Raw genomic sequence first — 21,155 nt, 5'->3', positions numbered from 1 at the left:
TTCAGTCAATTCCGTTATTGATGCTATTATTGCATATTAACTATTGAGCCCCTCATCTGCCGTATGCCGATATTTGAATAATCGTATGACATACGTTTGTATTGAATTCCTGCTAGTAGGTTATTATATTTCCTCGTATATGCTACATTTCGCCACTTTTTCAATCTTTCCTTTAATATTCTCTAACCGACCATATCCTCTTTTACTAGCAACAATTGCTACTTGATGAGGTTCCCTATGTTTCCGATAGCTTCCGCCCGTCTATTCTCTGTTCGGTGCATATATCTGATACAGATTGTCTACAATATGCGCGTTCACTTAGACTCCATGTCGCCAATTGTTGGTTGCCGCAGAGTAGCGACGTTGAATGGTAATACGTGCATGCGCCTTTTATGTGTACCTGCTTCCTTCGGGAATCCTTCACGCACGGACGCCACGTGATTTAATAGATCAGCGTACAACTGCATGATACTTCGTTCGCATTAGGTTTTCCTGCGAGGTGTCGATTAGACTCAACTTTACAGTTTTACCGAGAACGTATATTTCACGGACTGAGCGACACCCTGACTGACCTTTTGGATATAAGTGCCTCTGAAATATGGTATTGTTGTGCCGTTTGGAATAACGCATTTACTTTTTGTGTTGAGTAAGATACACGGCACTGCACCCGTCTAGCCTAATTTGTCATCCAGCATTCCTAAACGGTCCAAAAAGAGCAATACCGGTCATGGATTCACGGTATTGCTCTTTAAACGCTGACCTGAAACGTGCTAGTTGTTTATTGGGGGCTAAATGATGCAGAAGGTTATCCAAGGTTTCTTTTCATCTTTGCTAAGACGTAAGGCGTTGTTTCTTAAACCGTCTCGGCATCTGCTGTGCATGCGTGCTTCCACTTCAAGAACTCGGCCGTTTTCTATCGACCTACGTTGACCCAGTTAAATTACGCCATATCAATAATATACTGACAAAACCACAGAAATAGAGGGAACGGCCTAAATGTCTTTGTTCTGACTGATTATGTACTATGTGACAACTGCCTTTATATAGTGCTGCCATAAAAAGGTTCCGAAGAAAAACGCTCTCTAGCGACGGACGTTTACCGTTAATTTAAAGCGTCACCTCGATTTTGGTGCCGAGTAAGCTAGTTAGGCTGCTTAGTAGCATCATATACCAATCCGTTCCTAATATAGATCATATTATTATTACGGTGCCATCCGTAAAAGCCAGGTGTATATCTGTCCTAGAGCTTCTTTAGCTGGCTTGCGCTACTAGGTTTCATTGCGACCTCGCTGTTTTTTCAGTCTGAGCTAAACGTTCTCCACGAAATGTACATGTTCTTCAATCGTGCAACGACCTTTTTTGGCCTCGTGACACATGTACCGTCTGGGTACTGCTGTCAGGCGATAATATATTACAATGGACTGCATGATATGATAAGTATATCTGGCTTGATATCTTGCATTCTGATTCACCGAAATCCGTTGTATCCCGTACAAAAATATAGACGTGCCTTTCTTCGTCATCCGGATTAGTAAACTCGCTTATGACACTATCTGAATAATATACCTAATACACCTAGAAAACTACGCTTCAACGACCGAGTGATAGACATGCTGATTTCCAAGTTTTCTTCTACCGCTCACTCCGCCGGAAGATATAACGACTAGTAAATGACGTTTTTGTTCACAACATCGATTTCTTGAGGCCTGGGATCATTTATTGAAATTTGAAAATGCATTATCGGTGAAAAATTAATAATAACAACATTTGCCTTTAGCAGAATGACTCGCATCAACTAGTCTTGTCTTGATCGTCCCACTAACGAATGAAATCGTTATTAGGGGAAGGCCACGGTCGTCCTGCGGCGTGACCGAAAGGACACAATGACGCATGTTAGAACGGTGCGCACTGCAATACATACCAATAACAAAAGTGTTGCAGGCACCTAATTGCTCGTGATGTAAACAACAGCTCGTATCCTCCGAACCACAGCAGCCCAACTGAAATCGTCATATGTGAGGATCCTAATGTAAGAGCTATTCATATAAAATATGGTACCGAGCTAAAAACTTTTGAACATATAAGCTCACTTTAAATGGTATTTGGGATATACAACTGAATCGATTGTCGAGCCATATAAAATACAAAGCTAGAAGCCCCAAACATGCTTTTTGCCATTTTAAGAGCACTATTTCAAAGTATACTCATTTATATAAGGACGTATCTACATTACGATGATTAGTCTTCTTGATTTCAAGTTTTTCTTCATTCAGATCGAGTACGATTTCTCAAAATCGAGAATTAGCACAAGGAATGATGATCCGTGAAAATTTTTGTCTCGGCGACAGCTAATAATTTCTACACAATGCTATTTCGTGACGCACGAACGAGCAAGATTGCACTCGCTTTTTGTCTGACTAGTCCCTGTGTGTGGTTCACTCATTTGTTCCTATTTGTTTCCCTTATTGCTTTCCATTTGTCTGGTTTACCTGTCTGTTGGTGCGGCGTCTGCTGTTGAAGTACTTGTTCTGGTTTGAGGCGAATGATGAATAGGATATATGTTCATATGCGATATATACACAAGTATTCATGTGTGTCTACCTCCAATTGATGGTCACATCTAGTTTTCTCTTTAGAAACTTCCACCTACTTTTCTCGAGCTGTTGCTGAACAAAATGTATCAGGTGTATGCTCAAACGGCCGCGAAGTGTGGCGCGCGGCTTGCCATTACCACCCATCATTAGTCTGCTCTACCCGCCGCAGCCGTGGCGAGAGTTGCAGGACTACGAACAGCGTTACTATGGTCGTTCCATAGCGGTGTTATTGCTACCCGCCCGCTGTGACCGGACGTCTGCAGTGGTACCACAGCATATGGGTGCGACGATGGGGTACAGGTTACGCGGGAAAGGAGAGGTCTGAAAGGAAAAGGGAAAAAGAGAGCTCGCTTAGCCTAAACATATACGAGATTGGGCGCTTGCCATTTTCTACTTCCCGGAACTCTCCTGCAAGTTTCTGTTTCATCTATGCCTTGAACCCGTACACTAGAAAAGGCGACACCAATTCCCAACAGTCGCTCAGGGCTCCCAGAGCTCACATGGTTTGACAGTGATACAGGCACGCATGTCAAGCGCATATGCGGCAAAGCGTCGAAGAAACTAGCGAGCGGTAACTGGCTCTGAGCCCAGTGGCAGGGTTCGCTGAAGTGTCTATCAAGCGTCGCAGTGTCGAGAAAAGTGGGGCAATTGTCGGGAAAATGGGGGTGCGTCTGAAGCAGTGCTTAGGTTAGGAAGCTCGCAGAAGACTTCACAACGGCTGTTTCGCCAATTAGCTGGGGATTACGGCCATTAGAAAGCCGACTGGCGACGAGAGACCAACGAAAGTGGTTCACCGAGAGGGGATAGGTAAGGTAAGAGCGACTAACAGAAGAGGCAGAGCAAGAGAGAAAACAAGGACCAGACACAGAAGCGGAGGGGGGAATAAGCGAGGGGCAGACGGAGACGTGAAGGGACAAGGTGTGTGTGTAAGCGAATGCAGATACTGTAAACACAAGTACCGAATCAGAACGGGCTCGTTGTACAGGCAATACTACGACTGGACGATCAAGCCAAGGTACGCAGCATCGAGCGGGGATAAAAGGTTGAGGGCCGACTACCTGTCCGACTGAGCGGCTACTACTACTACTACGGCTTCAAATGCTAGCACAAACCGATCCTAGGTAGACCGTAGCGCTAGGGTAGAGGAAAGGGTTTATGCCGAAAAAATGCAGAAATGCCAGCGATAGAACAAAAGATGGACGGAAAGGGTGGAGAGAGTAGGGAACGGAATAATGGCGGTTGAAATGAAATTAAGGTTAGCGGGCGGCGTAAACGGTTTAACGTTGCCATACACAGAAAAGTTGGAGCGCAGCGGATACGGCTGCCCGCATTTCGTAATTCACACCAGCGATAGCGAGTGAAGAGCTGGCTAAAAATTAAACAACTACATTACACTATGTAGAAACAAGCAGCGATAACCGATTATGCAGCGTCTATGAAATGAATCACAGAATTCCAGCTGGGCCTACAAAGAACAATATGGACTTGCGTATCTCCAGCTTAAACAAATAATGTGTGAACAAACTAGTGAATCAATCAAACTGCAACCACCGAAGATAGAACTATGTTTCCTGCACGTGTATAGCTAAAAAGTCATATTTCATTTTGCTTGCACATTTTTATATATATGGTTTTTTTTTTTCATTATGTGTGTCGCCGTAACGTAAATGGGGCTATCTTCCTAAATAAACTTCCATTTAAAAAAAAACATAGCTATAGGTGACAATGAAATACAAACAGCAACGTAATAGGCCACTCTACTTCCTTGTCGAAATAATCATGGTGAAATAATGTTCATTATATTGAAACAATGGCATGGTGAACATAATTATTAGTTTAAATACTTTTTGAAACGTCTTTTATTTGCTATAAAAAAATAACTGATGACACTTGAGGTTTGAGTTAGGGTTTAATTCGTATGTGCTCGACCATGCGTGCTATAACTTTGGCTTTTATGATAAAATTAAGAATCCAAATTTATGGAGATAAACGTATCGAACTAAATTAGTGGACGGTTGCGACCTCCATTACTAAGATAGATAAATGTAGATGAAGACAAATATCAAAAATCGAACAAGTTCAATGTCTGAATGTATATCATCATATATGTACATTTTTTTCGACAGGCACATCGTACGGATATCGAATCCATCTATCAGTGCTTAACTTAACTGCAACTTTTTCTTATAGTACAGTTATCATAGGGTTATCAGTAGCTTTTAATTAATCTATATTTATAGTAATACTGATTTAATGTAGAACTATTTCGTCGCGGGTCCATGTGATGCTATAGGTCTACAGCAGCGAAAACAAGCAAAGCTTGAAACATTACGTCTCCTTAGAGTTCACAGACAAAATTTTGCATTTAGTTGCTAGCAGGTATCTGTAAAGTCCAACAATTTTTCATTTACAGCGAGCGTAACCCCGTCGACAAATACGAGAAATCGGCAAAGCGCTCCAAGCAGTCCGCTTCATTGCAATGCCATATATTCCAAGGTCTACCTGAATCTGCTTGGTTATTCTGAACATCACTGAATAAAGCTCGTCTTCGGGATTGGAAAACGCTCCGAGTTTCGAAAGGGGCATTATAAGTAGGTACTGGCCAGACATTACTGGCTCATCTCATGACTTACAGATCCAAATTAAAAGCATTTTAACGACCACGTTACCTGTCCATCGAAGAGAGCCATTGACCTTTAGATAGACGGGAAGTGATTTTACTTGAGAGGAGCCGTCCCACAGGAAAATACACTTGGCTATGCTTACGTCAAACGGCGATGTTTTACATCTAGCTATTTTAGCTCTGAATTCGACCAGCTAGCTCTCGTTTCGATTGTGATAGCACAATGAATCTTACATCGAAATGCATGAAAGATTAGAATCCAACAAAATGCATCTTAAGGCGGTCCTCACCACTATGTCGTAGGACACCTTAATACTGCCGATTTGACGCCTGGCGTGGCAGGATTCAAGCTATGTATATCGTTTTTGCGGAAGAAGTCCGAATCGAGTGAAGTTTATAAGGGATGTATGCGCATAAAGCTTAGCAACAGTGTCACTATGGGCTCAAAAAATACTTCGGCACGGAGATAAGCGGAGCAATATTTATACGCAAGCAATAGGTCTCGCTGGTTCGGCAACTAGAACAGAAAAATTACCTGGCGGACGTACCGCACGCGAGGGGTCATGTGTCAGGCAACGCAGCTCCCTCCCTTCAATCATGCGTGGTACGAACGATATCGAACTCCGATCGAAATCCTAAACAGATATTAAAAAATCAACAGTGTTTACCATTCCCTTAAAGGCATCATTCAAGCATATCCATCTAGGACCTGAGTATTAGTAGAGTGTAAACGCATAAAAGATACCGAGTATAAAGCTAGCCAGCCAGGCGTTAAGGGTAGTTTTCCTGCAATGGTTCGTGAACGTACAAAACTTGTTAAAACGAACGCCTATGTGCCAGAGAGTACCTGAGTGTTAGAGAACATCATATACTGGCCGACTCTCTAACGGTAAATGGACCATTAAGAAGAGATGGGCGAAACCGTAAGGTATCAAAGGGATGAGTTGAAGATCATTCAACGCATTAATCTTACAGCCGCCTCACGCAATTGTTTAGTTGGGTAGTGGTTTTGAAAATCTTAAGTTCGTTGATCTCTGTCACAGAAGGTTCTGATGAACAGAGTAATGCGTAAAAGTAAAAATAAGCCCTGGAAAACCTCTCTATGCGTTCGAGGATAACCGCTTTAGCAAATCAATGAAGACTCTCATTCTAAGGCATCCTCCTTTGAGCACGACCTGATAATCCCTCAAGTGACAGATCAGGTTCAGAAACAACGAACAGTTTCTCTTTCTTGTAACCAGAACAATGTAAATACTTTCATCCAAGCCGAAGCGGCGCGAGCAGGGCGGGATCGTCGTCAAATTTCGATACTACCACGGCCCTAGTCACTAGGAGATCTGCTGAGAGGAATTAGGTAGGGTTCTCACGGTCGTTGACTAGTAGAGCCGGGACCTCAAAGTCTCGAAAAAGTACTTCGGGCGTGCGTTGGGTAGGACCATTGACATCTGGAGCTGAGTGTTTTAATCTCTCAGACAGGACGACGATATCTGCCAACGGATTTACCAAAAAAAGTATATGTGTCATGATGCATTTCTGTGGCTAATAAAACTGGGTTTGATTACTTTTGTTGAAGGTTTCTTGCACCTTTTACCTATATAATTGGTGTAGTTAACACATTTAGATGATGAGAGCCTTTAATTGTACTCTAAAGTGTGAAAGAGGTTAAACAAATCGGTACTTAAAAAATACCTGGATAAGCCTCTGGATCCTTAGTAGTCTACGAGATCTAATGTTTTTACATGTTCTGCACAGTAAATGTTTTGTCTGTAATGATTCAAGATATGAAAAGAAAATTTTCCGCTCCTGTTTTCCTGGAAACGAACCTGACTAACGTCGGCATCACGACATGCGTGACCCCATGACAAAGCCAGCCAACTACGTCTATCTCTTCGAATCGCAATTCTGGACCGACTTAAAGTCTTTTGAAAAACTCCCCACTCGTTTTACCTACTAATGTTTTTTTTATATTACTGAGAAGTAGCTACTAGTAGACAATACTATCAATGCATTGATCCGGTGAACATAAGTTTACATCGCACAGAAATTCCTCCCGATACTATCTAAATCTGTACAAATGACAAAAAGTGAGTCAAAGGTCAGGCATGGGCTCGGATTGGACAATGCCGCAACAGGCGCATACGTTAGGGCCTTGAGTTTTCGTCGAAGGACTTTTACAAAAGTCTTCTAAATGCTGTTTTAAGTAATATGTTTCATGATAAGGTTTTTGAACTGGCGAGAAACTATGTTTGTTTTCTTACATAACAGCTGTCACTTTTGTTCACATCAGCCATTTTCATATATCTCAGCGTTTGTGGTAGATGAAAAATCTGCGTATGAAATTGGCAACATAGTTTGTCTATGTTCCTCGGGGGGCAAAGAATAGTAGTATCGAATGTAATAATCTAACTTTGGGGTAAGCGGGCCGAACTAGCCGGACAGGGTATTGTGTTGGTCAGAAACTTGCCTGACACTTTCGGTGCGTAAAATCGAGGACTGAGATTAGGACTCTTTCTTTCCCAGGCCGTGCACATTTAGTGAATTTTCCATTTGGAGAGACGACATTCATGAGTTTGAAAGCGCGCATTACTAAAGTCAAAAGGGCACAACTGGCTGTGCCTTTAGGTTATGCTGGGACGATGTAAAAAGGTAACAAGATGGGCGTATTTTCAGGGCTAACGATTGCGGAACGTTCTAATCTCATAATATGTACAATCCTTGTCTGTTTTCGGGTATAAATTGGTCCTTGGGTCTATGAGGCCTTTACGCCACCTAACGATTGGTTTAGATAATGAGACGCGGTAGTCGTCTGTTAGCACATGAAGGTTGATAGAAGGATAGAGGCCGGCATACGAAGCACAGGTGTGCGCAAGGGAAGGGTCGAAGCAAGCTTACTAGCCAAACCGTTGCTCTGTGCCAAATTATCTTACCTTCGGTAGAAACCAATCGAAATTTAAGTCGAAATTTACGCCGCATTGTAGGAGTCTCTACAGATGAGACAACTACATTGTTTGTCCTCGTCTCTAGGACGGTGTAGTTATGTAGGTGCTACGTTTAAGAGATAATAAAGGATCTAATGTTAGCGCTTAGAAGACGTATACGGCCGAGAAAGGCTTGTCAACATAATGTAGTACCACATGCTTCGAAATCGAGCCAGCGGTCGCACATGGACATTCACTCTGCCCGTTTAGGAGTTTGCGCGACTGAACCCTTCATACTCGAACATCTTTGGGGAATCAACTGGGGTCTATACCAGTCCGACTAATTGGATTAACCCCATATTGTAGAGTCCACCAGTATCACTCGTAGTAGCATTGCTGTGTATGTTAGGCAAATAAGCCAGTGTCCGTGGGCACCGGCGTCTACAGGTCTTGCTTTCCCAAGGCAGCGTAGGGATACAGAGGTCCATTGGCAGCGTAGCTCTTCCCAGTGGCAGATAGCACATCGGAACAAAGTCATATACAGCGGCTTCCTATGACACCTTTTTACTGCGGAGTACGTCACTGGCTGAGAGGAATATATTTTCATTGCAGACGAAATCAATATGACATAAATGAAACATGGAAACTGAGCCGGTGGCTTAGGCAGCTCGGGCCTTTGACTGGGCACAAAGGGTAGGAGCTGGTGCTTCCATGACCCATGAACTATGTATATAGAACAAAATAGTTGTATGTATTTTGTTTTAGATATACATACTATTTATATCCCCGACGCGCTGAGTCATTTTACAAGATATTCAATTTTTTGCACTTCGTCACATGCTCAGGTTATAAATGGCAGGTCTTATCTGTACAATAGAATCGAGAACCGCCTGCGAATTTTCTCCGTCGGTTATCTACTGGTCAGCGGTGGTGTTTCGCATTAAATATCCGCGAAACCTTTGCCTGAGTTTAATTATATGTGTGCGAGAGCTATTTTTCTTGGCTTAATTTTATTCACCTAGCCTATCGCGTAGCGGCAATAGCGCCTTAGGGTGTGCTTCTGGGGTGAAACATTTTCGAAGGTCGCAACCCTTCTGCACGCCTTCGCAAGCAGCGCACAGAGCCATCTTTCAATGCTAAACGTTCGTCGGTAACTCAAATTCGGAATTTTTCGAGCTGTTTATGGCTTCAAGAACACATATTTTGGGAGCGGTAGTGAATAGCTACCGTAGTTGGTAGACATATTTGTTGACGCATTGTACTCAGTCGTTACTAAAGATACTTGGCCGTTCATAATATATACGTAGTTCGGTATCAAAATAGTTGCTCTCCGGAATCTGATCGACAAACATTATCTGAGGACAGTAATATTGTGGTCGGAGAGCTTGCTACAATAGAAATACAGCGTTCGGTGCTGGCAAATGAACCGCGGAAACAATCGTCAAATTTTAAAGTGCTAAGCGAGATGTGACTTGGCGCAAATGAATACTTTTCTTTGAGAAAACGAGTACAACTTCAGGCAAGCATCGTTAGCTTTTTCTTCCACATTTCAGGTCGCTTTTCTTCAGCTTTAAATCATTATAATAGCTTAGCTTTCAAGCAAACTATTCCGTGCGGCTCTAGGTGACCCGTTGTTTCGCAACCATTGCAAACAACTCTGTGAACCAATTTTTTCCCTATACAGCCGAATGCAAAAGATGCCCCATCCGTAGATCATGTTGTTCATTACTAAAATGTTTCAGCGTCGTAGGAGCAAACTCAAACGCGGAATTATACCAACACTAGCAAGTCCCCTAATAGAGGCTTGTTTATAATTCTAGTGTAACTAACTTGAAAGCTCACAATATCATTCTTAAAGCAGCCATACTAAAGCTAGATATTCTCCAAAGTATAGCGATGTAAGACCACTTAAACTCAAATTATTTGGGAAAGTCTCGTTGGTTCATGGGCAGATTTGATGATTTTGCGCAGCGCCCCATCATGGAACCGTGCTTCGTTTGAAGAGCTATACCTATAAAAACAGTTAACATCGATCATTCGAAAGCTCTGACTTTTTTGTATTTTCAATGTATGCTAAAGATTTTCCTTAAAAAAAAAAACATAATGCTGTCTGAGCTGTAACAAGCATCTATGTAAGCTTGCAAGTACGTGTTATCTCAGTTTAAGATGCAACACAATCAAGCATATATTATTCTATCCACAACAAACAAGCCTTCGCCACTGAAATAGCATTTCGTACTGTTGGGCATCATTTTCCGTTATCTAATGCAATAGCTCTTTTTCAGCCGCGTTAAGAATTTTACTTTTCAGATAAGTGGATCATGCGTAGTTCACCGTAGCGTCTCTTTTGGGACGCAATTGAAGTTGCATAAAATGCAACTTCAGTTAGTTCCCATTATGAGCAGGACCTAGAGCCAATTTCGAACGTTGATTTCGAGGCAGGAAGGAAAACTTTTATGGCTTGCCAATTCCTGATCATTAATACGAAGTCGGCCATTAGCTTGCACACTAGACTATTGATAAAATTGCTTTGTCCAGTCTCGACTGTGCAGCTATTAGGAGATGTAATGTGTTCCTCTATTGCTCAGGAGACGAGCCGTCCTGATGTGCCTCTAAGCGTTCGAATTAAGCTATTGTAAAGTATCCGTCTATGCTACTTTTGTTTACCGCTACTGTGTGCGAGTGTATCGTGGCATTTATATTCATTCAAGAAGATCTGTGGTAATTTCAAAATCCGATGGATATTGTTAACGCGTTTAAATGTTCACTGTCTCAATATAAGCCTAATATCCAAGTCGCGCTGTGGAAGTCGTTACACGCAATGTAACTACGCAAAAAAATTGTAATAAGGAGATAATTTTCGGTCTGCCTGTGTTCACCGCAGCGATAACTAGCGAAGATACGATCAATTTCCTGACGTTTATGTGGCAAACGTCTGCAAAAAACTATATATAATTTCGTAGGTCTTAGTTTAATTGCCATGCAGGAGAATGCCTCATATGTTTCTATCTGATCTCTTTAACAAATCTGACATCTTAATTATCCCTCAAAAATTGCTTCTGATCTATTCAGAGTTGTTTAGAGGAACATGTTTGTACGAAGCCTTGTTATGTATCAGCCTCTGCAATTTCCTCGACAAACGTGAGTAAATTTTCCTGAACTCATTTTTTTATTGCTATTGAATTGAACAAGCACAATTAATTGAAAATAAACAATATCTTTTGACCCTACCTTTAGGTGGGACGTCGAGTTTACAACGTTGAGGTCTCAGGTTTGGCCTCCAGATGAGACTTAGAAATTTATTCAAATTATTTGAAGCATTAAAGCTCACCGCGCGGTTACCTCTGACCAGCGCAAATATCATTACGCGTCCTTCTCGTAGAGTATTAAAAATTAGTCTCCTGAGGCCGTTTGTGGACCTACCCATTCTAGTGATATCACAAGCAGTCGTTTGGGGTCGCAGGCTAGAATTTCATTATTACAAGAGGCTACTGGTATTGAAGGAGTAAAATAAGAATTCTTTTTCTACCTAATTAGGCTTATTATTTAATAAATGCGTACGGAGGCGCTTGAACCAGTCAGCTCAGGTTTTTCAACAAAAGGTTTATCGCTTCAAGCCATCTATCACAATATCGACGAAAAAAACCATGGATTTTTCGAACTTTTAGATTCCGTAATTTGTGGTCGGTGCACATATACAATTCGTTTATTTAACCATCAGTAACACTGAGTCTCGTTATGCAAAGAAGCTAATAAATGCCTTCGGTTTATAACTGATTGGTAGGTACATGGGCCTATTTTCAACAGTCAATGTCTTTTATTTGATGAGTCATGGAAAAAAATTGAGTTAGGACATTTGATCCACACGGGAAAATACGTTAGCTATCCTCAAAGGTTCCGGCTCAATGAGTTTTCATTCATTCATTCATTCATTCATTCATTCTTAAGACAGAAAAGGTGGTTCTATGTTGAATTTTGTTTACCGCTAACATTGCTTTGTCGAATCTGCACTCCTCACTAACATATCATTGATTCAGATCCAAGAAGACGCCTGTGGAGAAACGGATGTCAATACTGCGACGAAAGACAACTATGCGTTATGTAGTTAGTTTTATGAGTATTACCGTTTCGATCAGTGCGATGTATGGTAGATTTCCCTTTGGACTTCTTTCTTCCTTTTGCTGTGTTTCAAGTGTATATAACTGATCAGTATGTTCGGATCAATGTCGTCGAGCATAATTTTGAGGCTAAACATAAAAAGCACTAATTAGCAGAAGGTCGTCCGATATCACAACCTTTCTTGTAATTCGACGGCCGCCATGACGATATGACCATTGATGTTCAGGAACGCGTTCAAGCGTAACGCCAAGATACTCTAATCAAAACCTGAATGGCGACATGTGAAAAATTTCGTGAGATCGGAAGTTATTTTCGATAGAGCAACCTTTGAACAAACTTCAAAAAAGCAAATAGTTTGAAAAGCTCTTAAAGGTAATAAACCAACTGTAATTATCAAAGTGCAAAAGCAACGAAGTGCCGAGGGCCAAAAGGATACGTTGCGGTTTCGATAACTTGAACAAGAATTTCTTCAGAAAAAAAATCTTCTTAGAATCGAGACATTTATCGATAGGGAGTACCGATAGATCTTTTAAACATGAAATCGGATCTTCTAATGCAAGTCTACTTGCAAACTTAGAGATGTTGCTAAACGTGAAACTTGCATAAAGTTAAGGCATTTGGACAGGTCATTCTCTCTGCTCCATTAAAAGTGGGTTTAGAACCGAAATAGAAACAATTGGTTATGACAATACGTAACAATCAATAGAGTTCTCTAAGTCATGTAAATATATTATACTTCTTAGTTTTCGTAAATGGCAAGGCTCTTGGTTGAAGCAGGTCGTATCCTTGATTCAAATGCGTAAATCTCATATGCCTCCTTCATCATTTCGTTGATGTTGCATGGGACATATAACGTTACTGAATGACTGTATCTACCAAGCATCACTGCTTAGCATGGACTTAAGGATTAGCCTATCCGGCTTTATTCTCTTTGTCTTATCCTGGTTTGAAGGAGCGAGCCGATCCCGGCGACTCGTGGGTCCGACCAGTGGTAGACAGATGCCCCGTCAGATAAGGACGACTGGTAGCTTCGGATCGGATCTCAAGTTCGCAGTAGGATGCCAACCGAGTCAGGAGCTGGGCCTGACTGGGCAAGCCTAGCTAAGGTTGGTCGGCTTCTGCTTAAGGCATCAGGACCAGCATCGCACCATGCCAGAGATTCGGGAAAGACTCCGAGACATTGAAGGTGGGTCGTATTGGTGTAGACGCCCTGATTCGGCTTCTCGAAATCAAAACAACGAACGGAAACCCGACCTGGTAAGAGGATCACTGTCCGGATTACTGATAGGACTCTCGATAGATGGCGAAAAGGATAGCTGGGAGCAAGGAGGACGGCAACGAAACGCAAGAGTAGAACAGGCATCTATATAGTAGAAAATGACCTCTGCTTTTCCAGGGACGATGTGAAGTTTACTGTTTCGTGCGCGCACCTGTATCGAGCTGGAGCGGAAGCAGCAGCAAGTAATAGAATTGCGTCACTGTGAAAAATTAGTCCGCGTATCACGACTCCGTTTTCGACTGCCGTTCCACAACGAAAAGCCAATGGGGTGTAGATGTACAAGCTAAGATGATACGAACCATTCTGTCCGCGGAACTTGCATCTCCGATATTGAAAGCCGCGTACTACTGAAGAAAACTATCGACGACGAAGAAACAACTCCAGAAGTTAACACGCAATTCCTCATATAGATGAAAATTCGCTTTCTGGAAGGCGTTTCTCTAGCATCTTTCAGCCAACTTTACGTCCTTTTTTTAGTAATACTGTGAAGTTGCTAAGAAACGTCGCTCGATAGCTCTTTACGCTTAGCCGTCGCTGGTCGCGTTATCTGAAACAACGCAGTAACACAAACTATACGGTCATATAGCGACGGCAGTGGTGGCTATAGAAACGAGAGTGTGGAACTAGCGGATGTTAAGCAGATTGCAAAGTTTTTTCTCGCTCCCGACCAGGCGCGGCTGCTGGTGAGCTTTGCACTTGCTTGAAGGTTTCGCACAGCGGTGGCTACTTAATCACGCATTTACATTGAGCATCGTCGTCGCTAAAGAAGACCAAAGTTAGAAACAGCTAACGAGTTGAGGGGACAAAGAGCGTTCGAGGCACTAAAAGGCTTTCTATCTACTTGGTGCCGCCGTTAGCCCTAACTAGAACTCGCTTTGAGTTGGACGAGAACCAGGCCTAGCTGCACCGACTCCCTCGTTATCATTCGTCGTGGAGAGCGATTCCGTCAAGGTATACACACACACACACAGACACGCATCATGGTAATGCGACCAGTTCTTCTGAGTGTCATGGAAACACTCTCCTTTCGACGACAGTGTTCTCGCTGCTCTGACCGGCGCCACAGAGCAGAGGCTGGTCTAGCGGTCTAATTAGATCGGGCAGTTAAGAGTACGACCCACTGAGATGGCACCGCTGTCGTAGTAAGACCAGCCAGCAAGACTAGTATTGGTCAGTGGCACTGACTGCCTTTGAGATATGTGAAGTTTCCAAGCGAACTTAATATTGCAGCACCGACAACTTTCTCGCTGTCTACAGACACTGTTCTATATTTGCGCATAACTTTCCTTCACTCTGTGCTCTTTGGTACCAGGATGATCACAACCATCAAAGTGGTTAATTTGGCGTTAGAGGCGGAATCTATAAATGATGTTTCTACATAGAAAGTGAGCTCAAGTCGTTTCGAGAAAGCCATATCACATAGGTACTTACTCCTTTGAGTTTCAAAAGGTTAACTGATGTACGATGGTTCTCCTGCGTATGACAACTAACTATAGCATGTTGCTAAGTATATTATAACTGGTTGAATATCACAACGAACAACTACGATTTGTTTAAATAGGATTAAACAGAGTAAGTGCGTACGTTCACCTGAACAAAGCCCCATGCGTCATGTGTTGATAGCTATAACGTATTCTGTACCTTATTACGTTCATTTTAAATATAATTTCGCCACTCATATGGATTAAAGCTGATATTCGACTTCTAGAGGCCAACACCTTTTACCTCAGCAATCAGCAAGCTATTCAAAGGTGCGCGGAAACATCCCCTACTCCTCTAAATGCTACGAATGTTTCCTTTCGTTTTCTAGGCCTGAAGGTGTTTTTCGTCAGAGAGAAAGTGTGTAACCTATAATAGAAGTATAATATGGTAGTAGTGATAATGTTAAAAGTAAGCTATCATTATGACATAGTAATTATCAGATGTACTAAAAATACAACGCGAAATACAGATCCTCAGTGTGATAGTATATTATCTTCGACAGTGCGTTAAGATCGTTTGATACACCTATTCAGTCTAACTAAACTCTATTTAATAGAACCATACTTATGAGACCACATAGAAAATTAGTTGTAAGGCCAAAAAGAGTTGTAGTTATTAGGCCATAAAGTTTTTTTGTTAGCTGACATAATTGGGCGGTGCGTATTTTTCATGCATCTGCACCTCAGTGTTAAGAAACCGATTTACCTTGGATTAGTAATTCATCATCTTCAATTTATTTAATTATCAGATTTAAAAGAACTGGAAAGCTTTCGGTCAGAGCTTGTCATTTTGTCATAACCTTAGGATGGGCTTGAATTTTCAACAGTACGATATCTAGTCATGTTCATCATCTCCTGTAGAAAATATCTTCTCGTTTAACTGATTAAAAAATAGTTTCATTTTTAGTTACGGCATATGTTATATTACTTTTGAATTTTATCATACGGAACATTATCCATACACACTTTAAATGAATTCGCTTCTCACTGTCTAATTTTTATTTTAAAATTTGACATGGCGCCTCGTTATGATAAAGTATTAATTTCTTTTAGAAAAACCTTTTATAGTGGATTCTATACCCTGTATTGTCAAGACTCAGCTAATTAGAATTGTTCTAAACTTGTCTAATAACTCCCAGATTTTGCTAAAGTGGCAACCCCCTCAGCCTGAATCAAGTACAATTAAAAATGACAATACAACGGTTGCATGGCATATGGGGGTATTAGTGTAGTCAGACAGTTGTTTAGTATGTGTGTATGTATTTTCGAGTTCAGCGGCTAACTGAAGAAGGAACGTTGAGGACGCGGCATTGTCAGTTTGCCGAAAAGCGTCTTATTAACGATTAACACTCTGGCAATGTTCTTAAAGACGAAGAAAGCTTAGTTTGTTTTTTTTTCTCCATATTTTGAATGTACGATTTATTTGTAGTGCTGGATTAAGTAATCATAGTAATGACTCGTCTAGCCGCGTATGCTCGGGCAGGCAAGTTTTGGATAGAAGTGACGCGAAGGAATTACTTCTAAGTCATCTATGCGTCTGCGTGCTTACTATGTGCGCCTGCTGTTCGATCTTAATGACAAGCATTTGACCAGATGTGTTTAGCTGGAGGAGAATTCTTCTCGGGGGTGTCATAAGCACAGGCCACTGGGAATGAACTTCTTGCCGTCATAGGGGAACTGGACAGATGGTGTACAGTACCCGGCCACAAATACAACTGGGCTCACCGAGCAAAAGGAGAAGTGCGGTACCGAAAAGTTGCTGTTAATACCACCATTTGCTGCCACCTGCACGAGCTCTAAGTACAAATTACAGATTGCATCTCATGTTGAGACCCTTGACAGATTTTAGAACCACGACGGATCCCCAACTCTATGTCTGCTAGATAGCAGTCGAATGAGGATCGGCTCATATCATCCGAGTGGATGATGATGACGCCTGCCATCGATTCGGCAAAGGCCATCGATCATCGGCTGGCAGTGTTCGATTCTCTGGCCAGCAATGGAGAGGGAGACGAAATAGACGAACGAGCAGGAGAAAACTGCTGGTCTGGGAGCATCAGATGGTTCGGTTCGATTTCACGCAGCAGACACGGTGGCGGCGCTTATGCCTTTAGTATGAATCGCAGCCAAGTCGTGGGGAAGAATCAGTATGGGATGTATAAGGACAACCACTGTGCCCTTGGTAGCATTTCTGCACTTTCCCTTTTACCTCGGTCGTTACAAGGAGGGATGTAGGACTTCAGTAAAGAAATATCTCTCACTTTTGGCAGCAAAAAAAAAGAGAGACTCTTAGGTGATATGGGTACCTTAGGATGACACAAGCGGCGTGACGTTGAACACAGAGCGTATTACGTCACAAAGTAGAATTTACGGAATCGTTAAAAAAGCGTTCACACTTCTGCTATAGTAAACCCGATGAAATTTAACGATATCGAGAAGACCGCGGAAAATGGGATCGCAGTGAGTGAAAGAGGAAAACCGGCGGTCGTGGGACAAAGTCAGCGGACGGAACATCGAAGAGGGAACCGAAGACAGTGGCAACGACAAAAGACAAAGAAAAAAGCTCGCTATTGCTGGTCTTGTCTGTCGCACCAGCAAAGCTCAGTCGTTCCCGCCCATGACTCTGCCTCTGGCTAGTCAGCCATACGGAGTTATCGCTGTCGCGCAGGGGCAGCAACGGCGGTGATGGTGACAGCGGCATTAGTAGCAAAGGTCGCAATAACTTTTTTCACTTTTATACATACTAGAGCCAAGCACAGGTCTACCTACGTACGGACGTGTACTGCAGTTGTTCCGTATGCATCCGAGAAATGTACGAGTCATCGAACAGGAAACCTAAATACGATCCGTAAAGCTAGCTGAAAAAGAACCGAACGAAGACCGCGATACGCAACTGCAACATCGCTAATGATGGCTACGAAGCTGAGATTAAAGGCATTTATTAACATTACTATTTGTATTATTATTACGATTATTAGTACAACAATAGCTACGGACCCATGTTATTGGTTACTCAACTCTATTGCATTTCCATACGAGCAACCGTTATAGGTTGCTCAGAGGTCAGAGAGGTGGAGGCGACTGCAGAAAGCTGTGTAAGATAGGTAAAAATTCCTCGGCCTTCCGTCTGGCCGTTTCTCTAGGGAGGCATACAATCACAAGGAATGGCATAAAAATCGTTGGTTGGCCTAAAATTGACCCAGTACTTTCGGCGTTTACGCCGACATCGTTGTCATCGAGGGAAAGTATGGGATCGCATTAAGGCTCACTGAGACGGAAATGGAGAGTACTGCGGTGCGTACGGTAGTCATATAGCACCGGCATCGCCACTATCGCTCAGAGGTGTTAGTGTAGCATAGCAGTGGTGACGGTGGAAGAAAGGCGCAGATCGGACGCACCAGATGGTCGGAGACAAGTTCATAGGTCTCTATAAGAGCTTAGCGTCAGAGACACGGAAATCATGGAGCTCCGTTGTTACCCAAGAGCCTACGGCGCAATGGTACCATTGGGAAGTCGACGGCAAACGTTGGTGCGGGCCGAGTGGCTAGACTGAGAGCTAGAGACAGCATGAGAAGGAACATGGATGAGCTAGAGTTTCTCCTATCTTTCTCCGAAAGTAACAGGAAGAAATTGGAGAAGAATAAGTGCAAACATTCATATACGCATATCCCCAGCGTAGCAGCAATAGCCGGCCCGTCGATGTGAGCGAGCGACTCAACTATGCAGCAGACGTAGGTAGTCACTACACACGAGGAAAACCAGGGGTAGCACGACAAACGAAGACAGGACCATGGTGAGCCGTGTCTATGGACTGAAGCGGTTTAGGGGATCTCACGACGCAGCGCAGGACGAGAGGGTCTTCAAGAATTCGAAGAAATGAAGATCGAGAGCAAGAGAGACATAGGGAGAGACCGAAAGGGAACAGAATCTGAGTGACTATCTAAACCGGAGACTTCTATAGCTAGCGTGGGATAAGCAATCAGGCTCGTGTATCCACGGCACACATTGCCTTAGGCTGTGTGCTCACAACCCAACTGCTGTATACACTGGCTCGCCACTTTACATGAGCAGGCGACGGACGGCAAACGGGTCGCCCACGTCCGCCTGTCCTGCCGACAACGACACTTCCAAGATTTGCCTGCAGCCTGAGGGCGACAGATTGGTAACAATCAACCAGATTGGCCCTCATGTTCCTAACCGGCTGAGGCTGAACGCGAACGGCCGAATCACGAATGAATAACGCCTGCCTGGCCCACCGCAAGCCAAATGGTCGACTGCTTTTACTGTTGATCGCCTGACTAGAGAGAACACACAGCACAAGACTCGCTGAGTATGTGGCTTCTTGATACGTTATGTTGAATTGGACTTTGATCGTGAAGCCATTCAGGACTATGATCTTTGTAATCAGCCAATGGTTAAACAGAAAGTGTGAATATGCTTATAGATTAGCCTATAACGGTACCTAGCAGTTTTTCTATTTTGCTGTTTGAAATAAGCTATCAAAAGAAAATACAAATAAAAATCGTTATTATTTTTACTATGAATAAAATTGAGTTGGATGCTGGTACGACTGTACATTAATTTAGTTGGCCAACAACTGAGGTCCTTATGTCTGGATTTTCAATCCATGAATGGATATGGTGCAATATTCTTTTCACATAGTATGGCCAAAAAAAGTGTCGATAGGCACGTTAAATCGATTGGGCTCTGATCGGCTACTCATGCCCATGACTCATTTATCTATCCAGCCCATATCTGTCATGTAATATTAAAGTTAGGTAGCATGCGCAATAAATAACCAGCGATTCATCGAAAGGCTATTCGTTACGCCCATGAACAGCAGGACCGAGTTACAGTTATAGTCTTCCGTTGTTGTTGTCATTATCACTAGAACGGGTTTGGTGCTACCGCCGCTTAGTCTTCTAGTCGTCTCACGTTGTTCGTCACCTCATTTTGTCCAGATTGTAGCAGAGCTTTGCTGCGGACGTAAATAGGCTTTGATCCAGAGCGCACACAAAGAGAAGATTCACAGACGCGTCTAGTGAGCGGCAGCCAGCTTTGGACGCTTGAAACAGCTGATTGCTTTCATTTCCTCGCGCTATTTTTGTGGTCGCCACGAGACTACGAAACACGATACACACTGACCATTGCTCTTTTCAGCTTTATTTTTTCTTGCGTTGTGGAACTGTCCGCGGAAATGAGACTCGTCTAATACCGTCGCGACTACAATGGCACCGGCCGCTCACTCGACCGGGCCAACACGAGCCGACTCATTCTTCCAAGTTAACACTAGCTCTCCCCTGTTTCCTCAGCACACCCAGTTGCTGTCACCCACTCAGCCAGTCGAGAATTACAAACAATTTTTACGGCTGAATACAGGCAACAAGGGGCCCATTCTACTGGACCATCCTCGACGAAAGCGTCAAGTTGGGGACATCATAGTAACACGATGGTATAATTACCAACATGACATTCAGTACGACGAAGCCAGACGTAAGCAAAGATCAGTAAACATTCAGGGCTTGCCAGAAGCTGTTCTACTGCCGCTATGCCTGGAGCAGCGGTCGCCGTTGTTGGTATTACCATTCGTACCCGTAGCAACAAGAAAAAAAAGATCTTTTTCATCTGCGACCGACCTCGCCAGGCCATAAACGAAAAATGTTGCAGAGATTGTCACTGTTCTTTTAGAAGTAAGTTATATCTATTATTGATCTTCGAAACTGCAAAGTTACAATGGTACAATCTCACTTTTACGTATACATGTTTTTAGCCGAGCGACTGGATGCTTAATGCTGGCTTAGAAAATGGAGCGACGATAATATTTTGCCAAAGATATAAATGTTATTGTTTGATATTTACCTTGAAAAATTAGCACTTGTTACATTTGCAGTTCAACTTTTTAGTAACATTAAGGCATAAGAGTTCATCATCAAGAAAACTTCATCACATCAGCAACAACAGATCTTACACACCTCTTCCAGAAAGTGCTCTAGGTAGCATGGTAGGTTGTATTTAATCCATGCTAAAATAAATCGGCATTTAACTTCGTAAGTAATGTGCTACCTATGCTACCAAAGGCCACAGGGAAAGTCATTTCCCGACGTGCCTTAGCTAAACCACGCCTGATAGCTAACAGAATAT

The 21,155-nt window shown here is 42.7% G+C and overlaps 1 long non-coding RNA gene across 12 annotated transcripts in view; it reads left to right on the top strand.

Annotated features, from left to right (window-relative positions):
• The window catches only part of LOC111243146 (uncharacterized), a 93,998-nt gene that overhangs the window by 2,448 nt on the left and 70,395 nt on the right, over positions 1-21,155 (top strand). For 5 of the 12 annotated variants that reach the window (XR_015324171.1, XR_015324166.1, XR_015324153.1 and 2 more), the window contains exon 2: positions 13,207-14,918. The exons of 5 other annotated variants lie outside the window; for them this stretch is intronic. This is a non-coding gene — a long non-coding RNA (uncharacterized LOC111243146). Of the gene's footprint in view, positions 1-13,206; positions 14,957-21,155 lie in introns of all 12 variants that reach the window. 2 more of the 12 variants (XR_015324158.1, XR_015324176.1) reach the window with 2 other exon arrangements.

Source organism: Varroa destructor, unplaced genomic scaffold (assembly GCF_002443255.2).
Source record: "Varroa destructor unplaced genomic scaffold, Vdes_3.0 BEIS01000001.1, whole genome shotgun sequence".
Classification (NCBI taxonomy): domain Eukaryota; kingdom Metazoa; phylum Arthropoda; class Arachnida; order Mesostigmata; family Varroidae; genus Varroa; species Varroa destructor.
The sequence above is the reverse complement of the archived record's forward strand: the minus strand, read 5'-3'. Positions and strand labels throughout refer to the sequence as shown.